Source organism: Musa acuminata, chromosome BXJ1-6, assembly GCF_036884655.1.
Source record: "Musa acuminata AAA Group cultivar baxijiao chromosome BXJ1-6, Cavendish_Baxijiao_AAA, whole genome shotgun sequence".
Lineage (NCBI taxonomy): Eukaryota > Viridiplantae > Streptophyta > Magnoliopsida > Zingiberales > Musaceae > Musa > Musa acuminata.
The window spans coordinates 46,669,137-46,684,715 of record NC_088332.1 but is presented as its reverse complement, the minus strand read 5'-3'; positions in this window follow the sequence as shown (position 1 = coordinate 46,684,715).

Sequence of the window (15,579 nt, the reverse complement as noted above, 5' to 3'; positions counted from 1 at the left end):
CTTCAGCGTCCATTACTTTCGCATGCAAAATCTGGGGAAAAGAGCACAAGCTTTTATTTAGTTAGCCAAAGACAAGCCGCCCTCCCTTGTGAACGCCTCAACTGCGGAAAGACGGGCGAAGAGAAGAGAAAGCATGATTCCTGAGACGATGACGAGCGGTGGATTGTTTCTGGGAATAACACATGCTTATTTTTCATTCAATCCTTTCAGCATAGGTGGATTGATGGATATGGAAGAGTTTCTGTGACTTTTCTTTGAGGAAAAAAACGTGATATATATATATATATATATATATATATATATATATATATATATATATCGTTTTGTTTATTTAAATAGTAATCGTTATAATTTTCGTCGGACATCGACCGTTTACAGACCTTCATTTGGATATTTGTATAACGATATACCATAATTAATAAAAATATATATCACAAAATGGTTTAGGTCACACACTAGTACATATTTCGGATCCAAATTAAATTCGAGATCCGATTGATTATGTCCAACCCGGACCTTCATCCGAAGTCCGAAATTGTTTAGGTCACACACTAGTACATATTATTATTATCGTTATTAATTACTGTTATAGGAAGAATCCTTGCCTTTCCCTCTCAAATAGAGGCTCTCGAGAGAGCACAGCCGAAGAAAACGGTGGAGGGAAGGGAAAGGATCCATCCTTCGTTCATCCGCTATCGCGATTCCTCCAACTCCCTTCACCCAATTCCTCTCTGCCGCAGCAATTTGCCGCATTTCAATCCCAAGTAGTAAGTCAGTTTCCTCCCCATTTCTTGTTTCTTTCTTTTTAATGATGATCCTGTTCGAGAGAGCTATTAGATTTCGATGGATTCTCGTCTTGTGGTGCCCCTGGATTGACCTCGTCGGATCTTATCTTGGGAGTCAATGGGCATATCCCGCTCCTTGGACGCACCTAGGTGTTCCTTGATAGGGGTCTTGAGGCGCCATCTCCTCTGATCGACAATGTGCGCTAGATCTGATGCTTTCAGCAGTTCTGTTGGTTACCTGGTTGTCGTTGGTAAACCCATTTGTCATCGCTTTCTTTGCGAATGGACGTAATTAATTCCTGTAGATTAAATGGAAGATATTTTTACGAACTAAAGATTTCATAAAAGGTGAGATCTTGAGCACAGAAGATAGCAATTCAGCTTATCCAAACATGTAGGCTGTGAGTGGTCGTTCTCTTCTTAGGTCAGCATTGTCGGTGGGTGTCATTTTGTCCAACTTTGGAAAGACGCAATCGCATATCGAGACTGTATCTGGAGGTTTTGTACGTATCTTGTGAATTTTTTGGAGTTTCTCCTATAAAGTCTCCAAAATCAACAAATTGACGAAGAGAGAGCGAGTCACAGTAATGCACATTAGGTCAAAAAAAGAGACCAAATTTAGTTGTTCTTGCTGTTATTACATCTAATTTAGCAAACACTTGTTGCCTAATTTAATGGGTTCTGGACAGATTTAAATTATTTTAATCGGAGACTAAGTGGTTTATGTCAATTCTTGATAGTATGATTTCCTTGAAGTTCTTGTTTGATTTTTCATAATAAAATCAGGTTTATTGCTGGTTGTTCTTAATTATTTTTAGCTATCAGATATTGTCCTGTACAGAGCTCATTGATTGGGAAATATATGTAGTCAACACCAAATATGGGGTCTTATGGCTTGTTGTTATTGTTAATTTTATTGTTGTTTTTATGCTGAGTTTTATCTCCTTCTCTAACATTCTTCTCTGGATTTCTCTCTATTCCTTCTCTGGTTTCCTGGTCACTTATAGTCTAATGATGGTGCCAATACCATCACGAAGGTGAATTTCTGTTGATGCAGATTCTACACCTCCTTTATAGGGTAGCACCCACCTGGAGAGCCATTGTTAAAAGCTGATCTGGGTCTTATTTTGGGAGCTTAATTTAGATTGTAAGAGGATCACTAGAATATAACATATGAACAGAAAAAAAAAAAAAAGAAATTACAATGAGATGAACTTTTAGCTGCAACCAATTTGAAATATGTTGTAACTGTAAATTATAAATAAGAAGTAAGATCGATGTAACTCCTTGAATTTCACTCCCCTGTATGTAGCAAGTGAGAACTTCACTTATTGATCAACCATAGCTTCCTGCCATCGCACATGCCTGAACTTCCATTTGGATAGCTAGATTTACATAGTTATTAGCCCTGTACCTTCTCTGTTTTTCAATATTTGTTGACATTAGAAGTTCTAAGTCTAAATATTGGTGCTTTGCTTTGCATTTTGTAGTGAAATTTCTGTTTTATCCATGATAAACCACCTCATTTTCTTTTCACAGTGAGATACTGTTGATCAATAATGCTTCAGGACAATTACTACCAGTTGAGGTCCTAATAATTGAGAGTTTGTTTAAATCCATGTGCCCTTTCTAATTCACACAAGAAAAATAAAGAAACTTTTTGCTGAAAAATAGATATCTTCACTTGATAATAGGTAGTTCCCATTTTCACATGCAAGGAGATCTTTAAGAATGTCAACCAGTTACTGAATGTGATTGATAGTTGTGCAAGTGTAAATGTCAACAAGCGTTTGCTCGGCAATAAATGTGATATTACTGTCACGGAGTTAGTTGAAATTGTCTAAGTCGTGAGGTACCCTTGCGACAAAGACGCGAACTTAGCTTGTGTTGCCTAAGTCGCGATGCACTCTTACGACAAATACGCGAAGTTAGCTTGCTTTGCCTAAGCCGTGCTTCGCCCTTGCGATTTGCGTCCACAAAGATCAGCTCACTTGCAACCTTTCGCAAGTCCTGAAGGACATGTAAAAAAGAAAGTTGATTAGTTCGAAGAACGAGCGACAGATAAGTCCCAACGTCTCATGAAAAGGGGAAGTTTTACAAGTAATTCAGCGAGCACCTTGCATGTACAAGAGAAAAGAGAGAGATGAGGAAAACAAGGACTTTAGAGGGTTGAACGAACAACTGCAAGTCCACAAATAACTACTCACCGGGTGCCGGGCGCGACAACAAGTTCCCATCAAGGTAACGTGCGAACTTGCGAAAGATTGTTCAACGTCCGACACTATACCAAAGCCCCATCTCCCATGGTACCACTCAGGTGGTTCTAGGGTGCTGAGATGGCTGACGTTTTGGGTGCAGTAACGGGCTGTAGAAAACAACCTGTGGCACGTGAAAACGGAGCTGTTTTGGGCTGTTTTGGCTCGGTTCGATGAGTGGTCACACTATAATGCTACAACTTGTTCGAACTTATATTTTTACAAGCAAAAAGACTTAAAACCAAGCCAAAACATGTTGCTCAGCAGTTGTACATATGGATGAGAGCGACGAACGGTTCGTTGAACGGAGATGTTGCAGGTGCGCGATGACCGTTCGTGACATTCTCCCCCACTCAAACTGTCGATGCTCTCGTCGACACTTGTTGATAGTCATTGATAATTGCTTTTTTATGTCGTAGAGCGTCTTTAGGCTCCCAACTGGCTTCAGTTCGGGGAAGCTTTCACCGTTTCACCAAGTACTCGGTCTGCTTAGCTCCAATGGGTAGCTTTATCTTGCGATCCACTAAAATGGTTTCAACTCGCTTCTCGTAAGAGCTGTGGTAGGGGGTAGCCGAGTTGGAACACTTCGGGAAGCATCTTGCGGATCTAAGTGGTAGGCTTTCAAGTTGGTAGCGTGAAGAACATTGTGAATTTTGAACCACGCTGGCAGCTGTAACTTGTAGGAGACGTTGCCCACCCTACTGATAATTGAAAAGAGCCCTTCATACTTACGCACCAATCCTTTATAGACTTTATTCCTAAAGAATTGGAGTGATACTGGTTGGAGCTTGACCAACACCAAATCGCCAATCTTGAACTCTTGCGGTCGCCTTCCCAAGTCTGCCCACTTCTTCATTCTTTTTGCTGCCTTCTCCAAGTAAGCCCACGCAATATCTGCATTTCGATGCCATTCCCTTGTAAAGTGGTAGGCTGACGGACTACTCCCAATATACCTAATTACCATGGTGTGAGGAGTTGACGGTTGTTGCCCTGTAATGATCTCGAAGGGGCTCTTGTTGGACGCAGAGCTCCGCTATAAGTTGTAGGAGAATTGGGCAATGTCCAACAACTTCACCCAATCTCGTTGGTTGGCACTCACGTAGTGCCGAAGATATTGCTCTAGGAGCGAGTTTATCCTTTCAGTCTAGCCATCCGTTTGGGGGTGGAGGCTTATGGAGAAGTATAACTTCGACCCCAACAATTTAAATAGCTTGGTCCAGAATCATCCCAAGAACCGAGCGTCTCGATCACTAATGATATTGTATGGGACTCTCAATACTTCATCACATCTTTCATCATCAGCTTGGCTGCCTCTTCTGCTGAACAGTGTAGGGGAGCAGCAATAAAAGTTGCATACTTAGAAAATCAATCGACCATCACGAGTATCGATCGGAGTCTCCTTACTGTAGGCAAGCTTGATATGAAGTATAAGGAAATACACTCCCACGACCTTTCTGGTACGGGCAACGGCTTCAAAAGTCCCACGGGCTTCCGTTGCTCCATCTTGTCTTGTTGGCAAGTGAGGCACGTTCGAATATATTCCTCCATATCAGTCCCCATCTTCGGCCAATAGAAGGTCCTCTCCATGAGAGCCAAGGTTCTATGAATGCTTGAGTGTCCAGCCAAAGGGAATCGTGATACTCTCTTAAGAGTTCACGTCTTAGATTATCCACTTAAGGAACATAGACCCTATTCCCTTTGGTGTAAACGAGTCTCTCCTGGACCCAAAACCGTCGTGCCTTACCTTCTTTAATGAGCTGTATCATGGCTTCTGCTTGGGGATCGCTGTATAGTCCATCCCTGATCCTAGAAAGGAAGTTGGAGTGCGACTGACTTGCTTGGCCTCTGCCCTCCAATTGTACGACATTCACACGCTCCACTTTCCGACTCAATGCATCGGCCACGACATTCGCCTTTCTGAGCTTATACTCCATTACCATATCAAACTGCCATGAAGTCTTGCCATCATGCCTGCTTTGGGGAGAGTTTCTTCTAGGTTTAGAAATAGCTCAAAGCGATGTTGTTTGTCTTTAGTACAAATCGTGATCCAAGAAGGTAGTGTTGCCAAACTCGTAGACAGTGGATCATCGCTGTCATCTCCTTCTCGTGCACTGGATACCGTCGTTTGGTCTTGTTGAGTTTGCGACACTCGTAGGCCACCGGATGACTCTCCTGCATGAGTACTCCCCCAATAGCGAAGTCTGAAGCATCTGTATGGACTTTGAAGGGCTCCCCATAGTTTGGCAATTTGAGCACTGGTTCTTCCAACATAGCAGTCTTCAGATCTTAGAATACAATTTTATATTTATCATACCACCTCCAAGGCTGCTCCTTCTTTAGCAACTCTGTCAGTGGAGTTGCACATTTTGAATACCCTGTTATGAAGCATCGATAGTAGTTGACGAAGCCAAGGAAGGATCTCAACTCTAGCACCTTCTTTGGAGTTCGTCATTCCGCAACCGCTTGCACCTTCTTTGGAGTTCGCCATTCCGCAACCGCTTGCACCTTCGATTTGTCTATCCGAATGGAGCCATCACCGATTCGATGCCCCAAGAATAAGATCTCCGTTTGTGCAAAGTAGCATTTCTCCCTTTTCACAAACAAAGTGTTCTCCTTGAGAACCTTGAAGATTCTCCGAAGGTACTTGACATGCTCCTCGAGCGTTTGACTATAGACGACGATATCATCCAAGTAGACGACCATGAACTTATCCAAATACTCCTTGAATAGTTGGTTTATAAGCATGCTCCTCAAATGCTCCATACTTGGTCACGCAGGTAGTCTTCGCTTCGTCGCCTTCAGCAATGCGCACCTGCCAATACCCCGATCAAAGGTCGAGTTTTGAGAAATACTTGGCTTTGCCCAACTGGTCGAACAAGTCCGCGATGAGCGGGATGGGATACTTGTTCTTTACCATCACTTTGTTGAGGGCTCGGTAATTGATGTATAGTCGGAGGCTCCCATCTTGTTTCTTCTGGAAGAGAACGGGAGCTCCGAATGGTGCTTTAGAACTGTAAATGAGACCACCACTTAGCAGTTCACCTAATTGCTTTCTGAGTTCTGCTAACTCTAGCGGGGACATGCGGTAGGGTGGTCTCGCTAAAGGCTTCACTTCCGCTCCAGCTCAATGTTATAATCCACGCATCTGCGTGGCGAAAGAGTCTTCGGCAACTCGGATGGCATAATGTCAGTAAACTCTTTCAGGACGTTCGCCACCACGACAGGTTCATGAATGGCCTTCTCGTCGAGTGGCTCTAGCTTCATAGCAGCCACGAATGTTAATTCACCTCTTCGCACCCCTTTCTTCAGTTGTAATATCGATATATGTTGGGGTTCCCTAGCTCCTCTCCGAAAGATGGGAACCATACAGGGGTTGTCACCTCCCATCACACATAGGGAGTTAAAGAACGACATTGGCACCAACTTCGTCGCGTGCATAAATTTCATTCCAAGAATCACTTGGAAGTCATCTAGTGGCACCGCCATCATGTTTGTGCTCCCGCTCCATGTTCCGATCTTGATGGGAACTCCTTTTGCCAAGCCGGAGATTTGCTTGACCTCCGAGTTCACTGCCTTCATTCGACTTGGGCTCGTCTCCAAGATCAGCCTAAGTCGCTTTGCTTCTCGATCGGCAATAAAATTGTGGGTAGCACCCATATCCACCATTACATAGGTCGTTTGGCCATTGAGCTTAATATCTACGTTCATCAACTCGTCACTTCTTGCTTTTTATAGCCTTGTCTTCGCGTTCTCCCCCACTTGACCCCGCATGGTGTTCAACAAACGCATTGCTCCCATTTGGGGTCCTTGCGACTCCTCATCGTCACTGCTGGATTCAGAACTACTCGAACTAAGAGCGACGGCTTTGCCCTTGTCCGATTTGGGAGGATGGATGAAAGTTGTTAAAGCATTGAGTGCCTGTTTTTGTGGGCACTTTCTCACCATGTGCGGCCCTCCGTACAAGAAGCATCCACTAGGTTTCAGGGCCTTGCCTTTCGGGCTTGGCCCTTTGTGGGAACTCTTCTTCCTTTGTTTGCCCTCGAGCTCCTTCCCTCGAGAATATTTTGGAGGGCGATTGCTTGAAGATTGTTTCTTTTTTTCTAGGTCTTCGAAGGAAATAAAGTCAATGAGCCTTTCTGCGGCAGCAATTGCCCCGATCACGTCGGTGACATTCCTTCGATGTAGTTTTTGTTGAGCCCATGGCTTTAAACCATCGAGGAAGCTGAACAGCTTGTCCTTCTTAGATATATCCTATATGTCCAGTATTAGCATAGAAAATTGCTTCAAGTAGTCTCGAATAGAAGTATTTTGGTGGAGTTGTCTCAACTTCCTTCTTGCGACGAACTCTATGTTCTCCGGTAGGAACTGAGTTCTCAACTCTCGCTTCAAGTCCTCCCATGTGTCAACTCGACACCAACCTTATTGGATCTCCTCCCAACGGGTTCGCCACCAAAGTTTTACATCTCTATTCAAATACATTGTTGCTATAGAAACTTTGGTTTCTTTAGAATCAGGCCTCGTAGCTCGAAAGTATTGTTCCATATCGAACAAGAAATTCTCGAGCTCTTTGGCATCTCTGGCCCCTCCATAACTATGAGGCTCGGGTGCCCTTAAGTATTATGGCGGCGCAACGCGGGTGTTGCTTCCTCCCGCATTTAGTGCTCTTGTGAGCATGGTCACCCTTGAAGTGAGTTCCGCCACAACTTCCTACAAGTGTTGCATGGAGTCTTTGGTGTCATCTGACAATCGGTCGACTAGGGCCTCAACCTTGTCGATCTTGGACTCTGCTTCTTTTTGTGAGCTTTCTATCCCAATAAGCCTTCGTTGGCCATGGTAGAGTTCCTCTAAGCTCTCTTCAAGAATATCCAAGTGGGTTTCCGCCGTTGTGAGTCTCTTCTTATGACTCTTTTTCCCGGTTGGTGCACCAGATTGCGCCTCTTTCGCTCGCGGAGAGCAGCCAACTTCTCGCTCATCATGTTCACTGACGTGCTCCTCTTGAGCGGCTCCAACAGCATGAGAGTGAGTGTGCACTTGCAGCCCACTTACGGCTGCTTGGGGAAATGGTCTGGCTTACCCTGTCTTGCTTGATTTGCCACGATGTTTTACCATGGCGAAGTTACGAAGTTCCTTCGCTGCTCACTCAAAGTACTTGCCCGCTCTGATACCATAATTTCACGGACTTAGCTGGAATTACTTAAGTCGTGAGGCACCCTTGCGGCAAAGACGCGAACTTAGCTTACGTTGCCTAAGTCACGAGGCACTCTTGCAGCAAAGAGAAAGTTGATTAGTTCGAAGAACAAGCGATGGACAAGGTCCGATGTCTTGTGAAAAGGGAAAGCTTTACAAGCAATTTAGCGAGCACCTTACGTGCACAAGAGTAAAGAGGGAGAGGAGGAAAACAAGGACTTTAGAGGGTTGAACGAATAGCTACAAGTCCACAAACAGCTGCTCACTAGGTGCCGGGCGTGACAACAAGTTCCCGTTAAGGTAACGTGTGAACTTGCAAAAGATTATTTAACGCCCGACACTATACCAAAGTCTCATCCCCCATGGTGCCACTTGGGTGGTTCTAGGGTGCTGAGATAGCTGACATTTTCCATGTAGCAGCGGACTGCAGAAAACAGCCCGTGGCACGTGAAAATAGAGCCATTTTAGGCTGTTTTGGGGCTGTTTTTGCTTGGTTCGGTGAGCGATCGCACTGTAGCGCTATAACTTATTCGAACTTATATTTTTACAAGCAAAAGGACCTAAAACCAAGTCAAAACATGCTGCCAAGCAACTGTACATGTAGATGAGAGTGACGAACTGTCACGGACAAACTTCTAAACAAGGTGTTTGATGTAATGCTTATATCTGTCCGTGTCGTTTGGCATGTTCATGCCTTGTACAGAATGTAAAGGGGCGGCCGAAGGCTTAATAGTCCCATTTTAGTTGGGTTGGTGGCCTCTTTAGGCTTGTAAATAAAGGTTGTGTCATGTAGACACGTGCGAGAGCTTTTCGGTCTGTAATGGACCATTTTACCCTTTGTTGTGCCACTGTTCAGAGCTTGTAATAGTTTGTTTGTAATTTGCATTGTCTATGAAGTGTTTTTCGGAGATGTTTGCTTGTGGATCCCGTTGGAAGCGTTCTCTCTAACCCGTTCTCTCTTTTGGTGGTCCTAAGGGACAATGGGAGGCTTCGGGGAGGCTGACCTTTGCGGACGGACGCGCGAGGGTGCCGCACGACTTAGGCAAATCCAGCTAAGTCCGTGTCATATGGTATCAGAGCGGGACAAGCACTCATAGAAACACTTGACATGCAAACGTGGGGGACCTAGCGGTGCTGCATTGAGGGCAGTCAGCACATGCGCGACCGTTTGAGGGAAAACGGGCATGGAGATGTAGGGAAAAGAGTCGCTCAGAGGAGCGGGCATCTGAGATTGGCATTCAGAGGAATGGCCAACCCTTCGCGCAAGAGGCACCACGAGAACAGGCAAGCTTGGAAGAATGCGGAGCGCACAAAGGTTGGGATGGCTGAGTTTGAGCTACGGCTCAACGTTGACAACTTTACTTGATGGTGCTCAAGGCAAGCGAGGCGCTTGGCAAAAGGACGAGACCGTGCAAAGTGGAATGAGTTGCTCAGCGACCGAAAGAGTTGTGCAAAGCTCACAGAGGTGAGGGGAATTGCTAACTCGAAGAATTCGGTACTCATGCATGGGCTTGTATGCGGACGATGGATTGTTCGTGGCCATCCCAAGGTGACCGAGACTCGGCGCCATGGAGCATTGAAACTTTCTCTTCGGCATGCGAAGGATACGTCCGGAGGAGGCTGAAGTGTGCAACGAGTTCAGCATGTTGCTAGGCCTGGAGGGGTGCAGCGGTGGCTGTATTGACGTGGAGGCGCAATCTAGCAAGTGCGTTTGCAAGAGGCAGAACAATGCACAGTTTGTTCAGCAGATCGGAGTAGTCCAAGGGGATGGTGGTCTCCGAAACGAAGAGAGATGTTGCTCCAACGGGACAGTTATCCAGGAGGGATAAGTCTCGGCACTCCAGAGGGAGAATCATGTGAGACGGACTTCACATGTTGAGGAGGAGTACATCACAAATAACAACTCCACGAAGCTCAATGGACCGAGCAAGCAGCGAGGAGTTGTCGCATGATCTCGCTCGAGAGAATGCATGGGTGGATGCATTGCGAGATCAAGTGGGGGAGCGACCTGAAGCAACTTAAATGAAGGCACATTTAGAGTCGATATGGAGATCGGACTCAAGGGAGGGCTGACCCGTGGAATGGTGGGCGCGAGGGCCACCATCGACTCAATGCAAAAACGAGGAGCGGAGCAACTTGGGTGTAACTTGGCGAAGTACCCAAGCCGCATGAAGGGAGCCAGCAGAGAAGTTGGAACATGGAGCAGAAGCACAGTGCTTTCCTTAGACAGAGGTCAAAGACATGAACTCTTGCAGAGGCAAGAGTAGGATCATGTTGTTCCATGGGTCCTTCGTTTTGACGGAGCGGACTCATCTTGCATGGTGCCAAAGACGAAGGGAGCTTCTGGGCACATGCACCTTATCTCGGAGGAGCATTTGATGGAGGAACTAAGGCGACTCAATTTGCGGAGGCGAAGTTGGGTTCAGAAGGCCTTAGCACGGGGCAAGAGGACGCAGGGGCAGGTACTCTTGAAGAATATGCCACAGTGTTGCCATTCGAGTTGCTATGAAGGAAGCAGTGTGCAGCGGAGATTGTGCTGGTAGGGGCAGAGGCCCAGGATCCAGGCAATGGTGCACAATTTACAGCGAAGTCGGTGGACTTCGGGAGCTTCTAGGCGACGGACTGTCCTAGAGCGGTGCTTCATCTAGGTGTGACCCAAGAGTGGGTGGATGAAGGTCGATTGCCAAAGGAGCGAACAAAATCGAAGGTGGAGGAGACCCTGCGATGTATTGGCAGAGGCCACACATGGAGGGTTCACAATTCGAGTTTATTCCACAAGGATCAGAATACAATGGAGATGTCACCAGGAGGCGACATGGTGCAGCGGATCATGGTGGGACAGTTCGTGGCAATGCGATACACACGACAGAGTCCCGGGAGGGACTAGATCATATGATCGGGAGCTACTGGGAGCTCCGCTTTGGTGAACAACACGACGGCAAGAAGGGCTATGGATTCAAGGAGTGAAGGCCATGGTACCGCAGAGGCGGGTCTTCCGGGCGTGCACCGAATTTTGCATCGGATGAAAACCTTGGTCATCAACATATGGGGGCTGGGCTCCACCAAGGGAAAAGTTCGAATGCAAGTACCAGTGAGTCCCATGAGAGGGACTTGATCATGCAGAGGTATGATCGAAGCAGCTGGAGAGTTGGACTGCTCCAGAGCTCATATTCGCTTAAGGGAGCCCGACAAGTCAGAGGACAAGGTCGAGTAAGCGAACGTTGCTCCCAAGGAAGCTAAGGAGAACAGAATCGGTGCAAACTCTACAACGTGATGGCAGAGGCCAGGCATGGGAGTTGCAGTCTGTCTTTCCATCGACCAAACAGACTGCTTAGAGAACACAGAGGTGTTGAAGCAGGGGGTCGAAAGAGGCGAGGAAGCGACGACGAGTCCAGAGGGACTTAGCTACCCAAAATCAAGCAATCAGTTAGAATGGAGGTGGACTCGGAGGAGTGTCATGGAGGCATATCTACTGATTGTGAAGAAAAGGGATGTAGATGCGAGGCGACGGATAGTAGGGCCATGGGCATGGCAGCGCCATGGTACCGCAGAGGCGGGACTTCCGTCAAAGTCATTGATCCCTTGCTCTCATGGAGGGAGAGCGCTTGGTCGTGAAAGGGGCCGAGGAGGTGGAGCATGCAGAGGCAATCTCCAAGTACCGAGACAAGGCTGAAGGGCAGAGGCCAAGAAACTTCGTAAGACCAGTGTCAACAAGTTTCTCATCAAGATAGCCGTAAGTGAAGGACTTCGGGTCATGCAAGAGTGCACGACCAAGGAACGAAGCAGGCAGTATGTGGTGCTGTACCTTTGCTACTCAGTGGAGTAGGCGGCAGGGTTGATGGAGAAGACGGTACAATCCCAGAGGCGACCTCATCTATCAGAGAATTACTCCAAGTTGGGGTGAAAACTTCCTGCATTCCAGAAGTTCAATGGCATTGAGAAGGTGAATCACAGTAGCTAACTCAACGCAAGGAGTGCAAACACTTCAAGTGCTTCAGAAGTGTGAGCAAAGAGCAGGCGAAGGCTAGTAACCAGCTCGATGCATGAAGTACAACCTCGAGGAGGCGGGCGAAGTCAAGTAACCTTTGCCTTCTCAACTCTTAAGAGAATGGGCGAAACCGAGTACCCCAGTTCTCTTATCTATCCAGCAGAGGAGCTCTGCACAAGTTCAAAGACCCTTCGAAGATAATGGAAGACAATAGTTGTCAAATCCTCACCAACGGTGATCAGTGCTACTGAGAGTAGATTGTCCGCTTCATTTCCCAACGAAATGCCAATCGAAAGCGGAAGTGATGCGAACCTACTTGGATGTGACAACTAACTGAAAGAAGAGTCAATGAGCAGATTTTGTGGAGGAAGGACCCAAATCTTCAGAAGTTTGCGAGGCGATGCTCGTTAAAGCTCAACAAGCATCCACCCAGTTCAAGCAGCATGTGGAAATTTTGAGAAACTGGCGCAGTAAGAATGGTCTTTTCCTTCATTTGGTGGATCCGCAGGAATCAACGAGGATCAATACAACTCAGCCAACCCCACACCAGAGTTAGAGTCATTGGCGAGTTGAAGCAGCATGGCGGATCAAAGGTTCGACTACTCAGAAACAGCAGCGGAGAGCAGCTGGGAACCAGGAGGCGCATTGCAGCTGGAGCAGAAGATTGAAGACTCAGCAAAGGCGAAGAGTTGCAGTGTTCACAAAGGCTTCGACGAGGACGTCGAAGGGATAAGTGGGGGAGAATGTCACGGACAAACTTCTAAACAAGGTGTTTGATGTAATGCTTATATCTGTCCGTGTCGTTTGGCATGTTCATGCCTTGTACAGAATGTAAAGGGGCGGCCGAAGGCTTAATAGTCCCATTTTAGTTGGGTTGGTGGCCTCTTTAGGCTTGTAAATAAAGGTTGTGTCATGTAGACACGTGCGAGAGCTTTTCGGTCTGTAATGGACCATTTTACCCTTTGTTGTGCCACTGTTCAGAGCTTGTAATAGTCTGTTTGTAATTTGCATTGTCTATGAAGTGTTTTTCGGAGATGTTTGCTTGTGGATCCCATTGGAAGCGTTCTCTCTAACCCGTTCTCTCTTTTGGTGGTCCTAAGGGACAATGGGAGGCTTCGGGGAGGCTGACCTTTGCGGACGGACGCGCGAGGGTGCCGCACGACTTAGGCAAATCCAGCTAAGTCCGTGTCAGAACGGTTCGTTAAACGGAATTATTACGAATGCGCGATGACCGTTCGTGACATTAGGACAAATAAAATTGTCATATGAGACAGCCAAGGTGATTTTCTCTTCCGAGAGCTAGTTAAAGTAACCATCTTTCCTTGAACAGAATAAAGCACGCAGATATGAACTATTGTTATGATCTAGCTAACCAAAATATTTACATAATACAGGCTCTATTATCGTGTTGTGGACTTGCAAAGCAGCATGAAAATTTCTTTCTTGCAAATCCATTTTGTCCTCTCATCATCCATTTACACAGATGGTCTGAAAGGTCAAATGAGATTCAATGTATAATCTAAGTACTGCTCAAATTCTTGTGCTTTTGCTTCCCCTAGTTGATTGTCCATCAGATGATGACATGTTCCTATCCTTTTCATAATATATCTGTACTTACGGGATGGCAAGGCTGTATGCCATGAACAATCGAGGCCTCTATAATACTCTATCTAAGCATGCCTTTATCCAAGTTGGTAATTTATTTTTGATTGCTTACGGGATGGCAAGGCAGCATGCCATGAACAGTTGAAGGCTTGAAGCCTCCTAGGATGCAAATCGGTGGGCAACCTGTTAATTAGAAGGCCACTTTGAACTGGCTATGTCTCCTGCATCTTCCCAGACCTTGGGCTTCTGCTTCCTTAAATGCTGATGACAATAATCTAAATTTTTTATAATTATATCTCATCATGCACAAAGGATGATCAAGCTAACATTCCTGCAGTTATCGATCATGTTGCTTCAAATATAGTCAACAAGTGCTGACATATGCTGCGAGAGTATTTTCATTTTTATGTTGCAATTCTTTTGACACAAAACTGATTGTTATTTCATCTATTATTTACCATAATATTTTTCTTCTCCCATCTCAAAAACCAGTTGTTTAATCATGACCTGTGTTTTCTTATCCCTAGGATCATTCACATATTTATTTGATCTGCTTGTGCCATTTCAGACCAATAACAACAAGGAGGCCGATCAAAGAATGGTGTTTCCTGGAGAGCTGGGAGTCTATGTTGATAATATCTCATTCCAGCGCATCGGGTACTCCGTGGATGATAGAAGCAAGAGGACTTAAAAATAACTTCACATGAGAAACCAACGGGTGACTCAATGCTGACCACCTTGCCACCTACTACCAAAGATTAAACTCAATGCTAACTGGTTTGATATAAACATGATTTTGTATGTCTCCGAGCATGCCTCGCAGAAAGAATGGTATTCCTGACTAGGATTTTAGCAATAGGAAGACCATTTGAGGACAAAATTGGCACAAAGAACAGTTGAAGACAAAGTGAAAGATTAACAACACTACATGTAAAATTTTGGAAAGTTACTCAGCCTAGCTTTTCATGAGATTACTGTTTAAACTCCTTTCCCAATGATAGTGTTTCAACCTCGATTTCTTTTCGGTATAATTTTTTTACCTGCTGTTATATAAACCTTGAATACAAGAAATCGAAGGTATTGCATGCATCTATTCAAAGTGCATGTATTTACATTAAAGGCAATGGACTAAAATATGCACAAAAAATAGAATATATTTATGTACATATTCACTATTTTAGTTATTTGTTTAAAGTGCATGGTATTACATTTATCCATTACGAAACACAAATAGGAAGGTCTCACATCATTAGGTAAGAGTAACCGTCAATGCAAATGATAGCAGAGGAAGCCGGAGGAGAGGATTAGGAGGAAGACATTAGAGCGACCTTAATTCCAAGAAAGGAAAGAGATGGTACGTTTGCAGAAGCAAGATTGGGAGATCAAATAAAATAAATGTTTGAAAAAGAGAATAAATTCAGTTGTAATTACCAAAAGGATGAACATTTTCCATCAAACTCTAATAGAATAAATTTGAAAACACAGAAGAAGTAAAATGAAAATTTCCAAGACAAAAAAAGAAGTAAAATGTAGAGGGCAAAGACCTTTTCATTAACTTCAACAATTAATAGGCTGCTTTTGGCACCAAGAGCAAACAATGGCTTCTTTGGTGTTCCTCTTTGCATCGGTAGGCGCCAATTCCCTGTTGCTCCTTCTCAAAGCTACCTCCTAATCATTTCCTCTCCCCTAATCAAAAACCCCACACCTTCATCTCTTATGGTGTTGGCATTCCCCCATCACGTCTGACATGGTGAGGAGT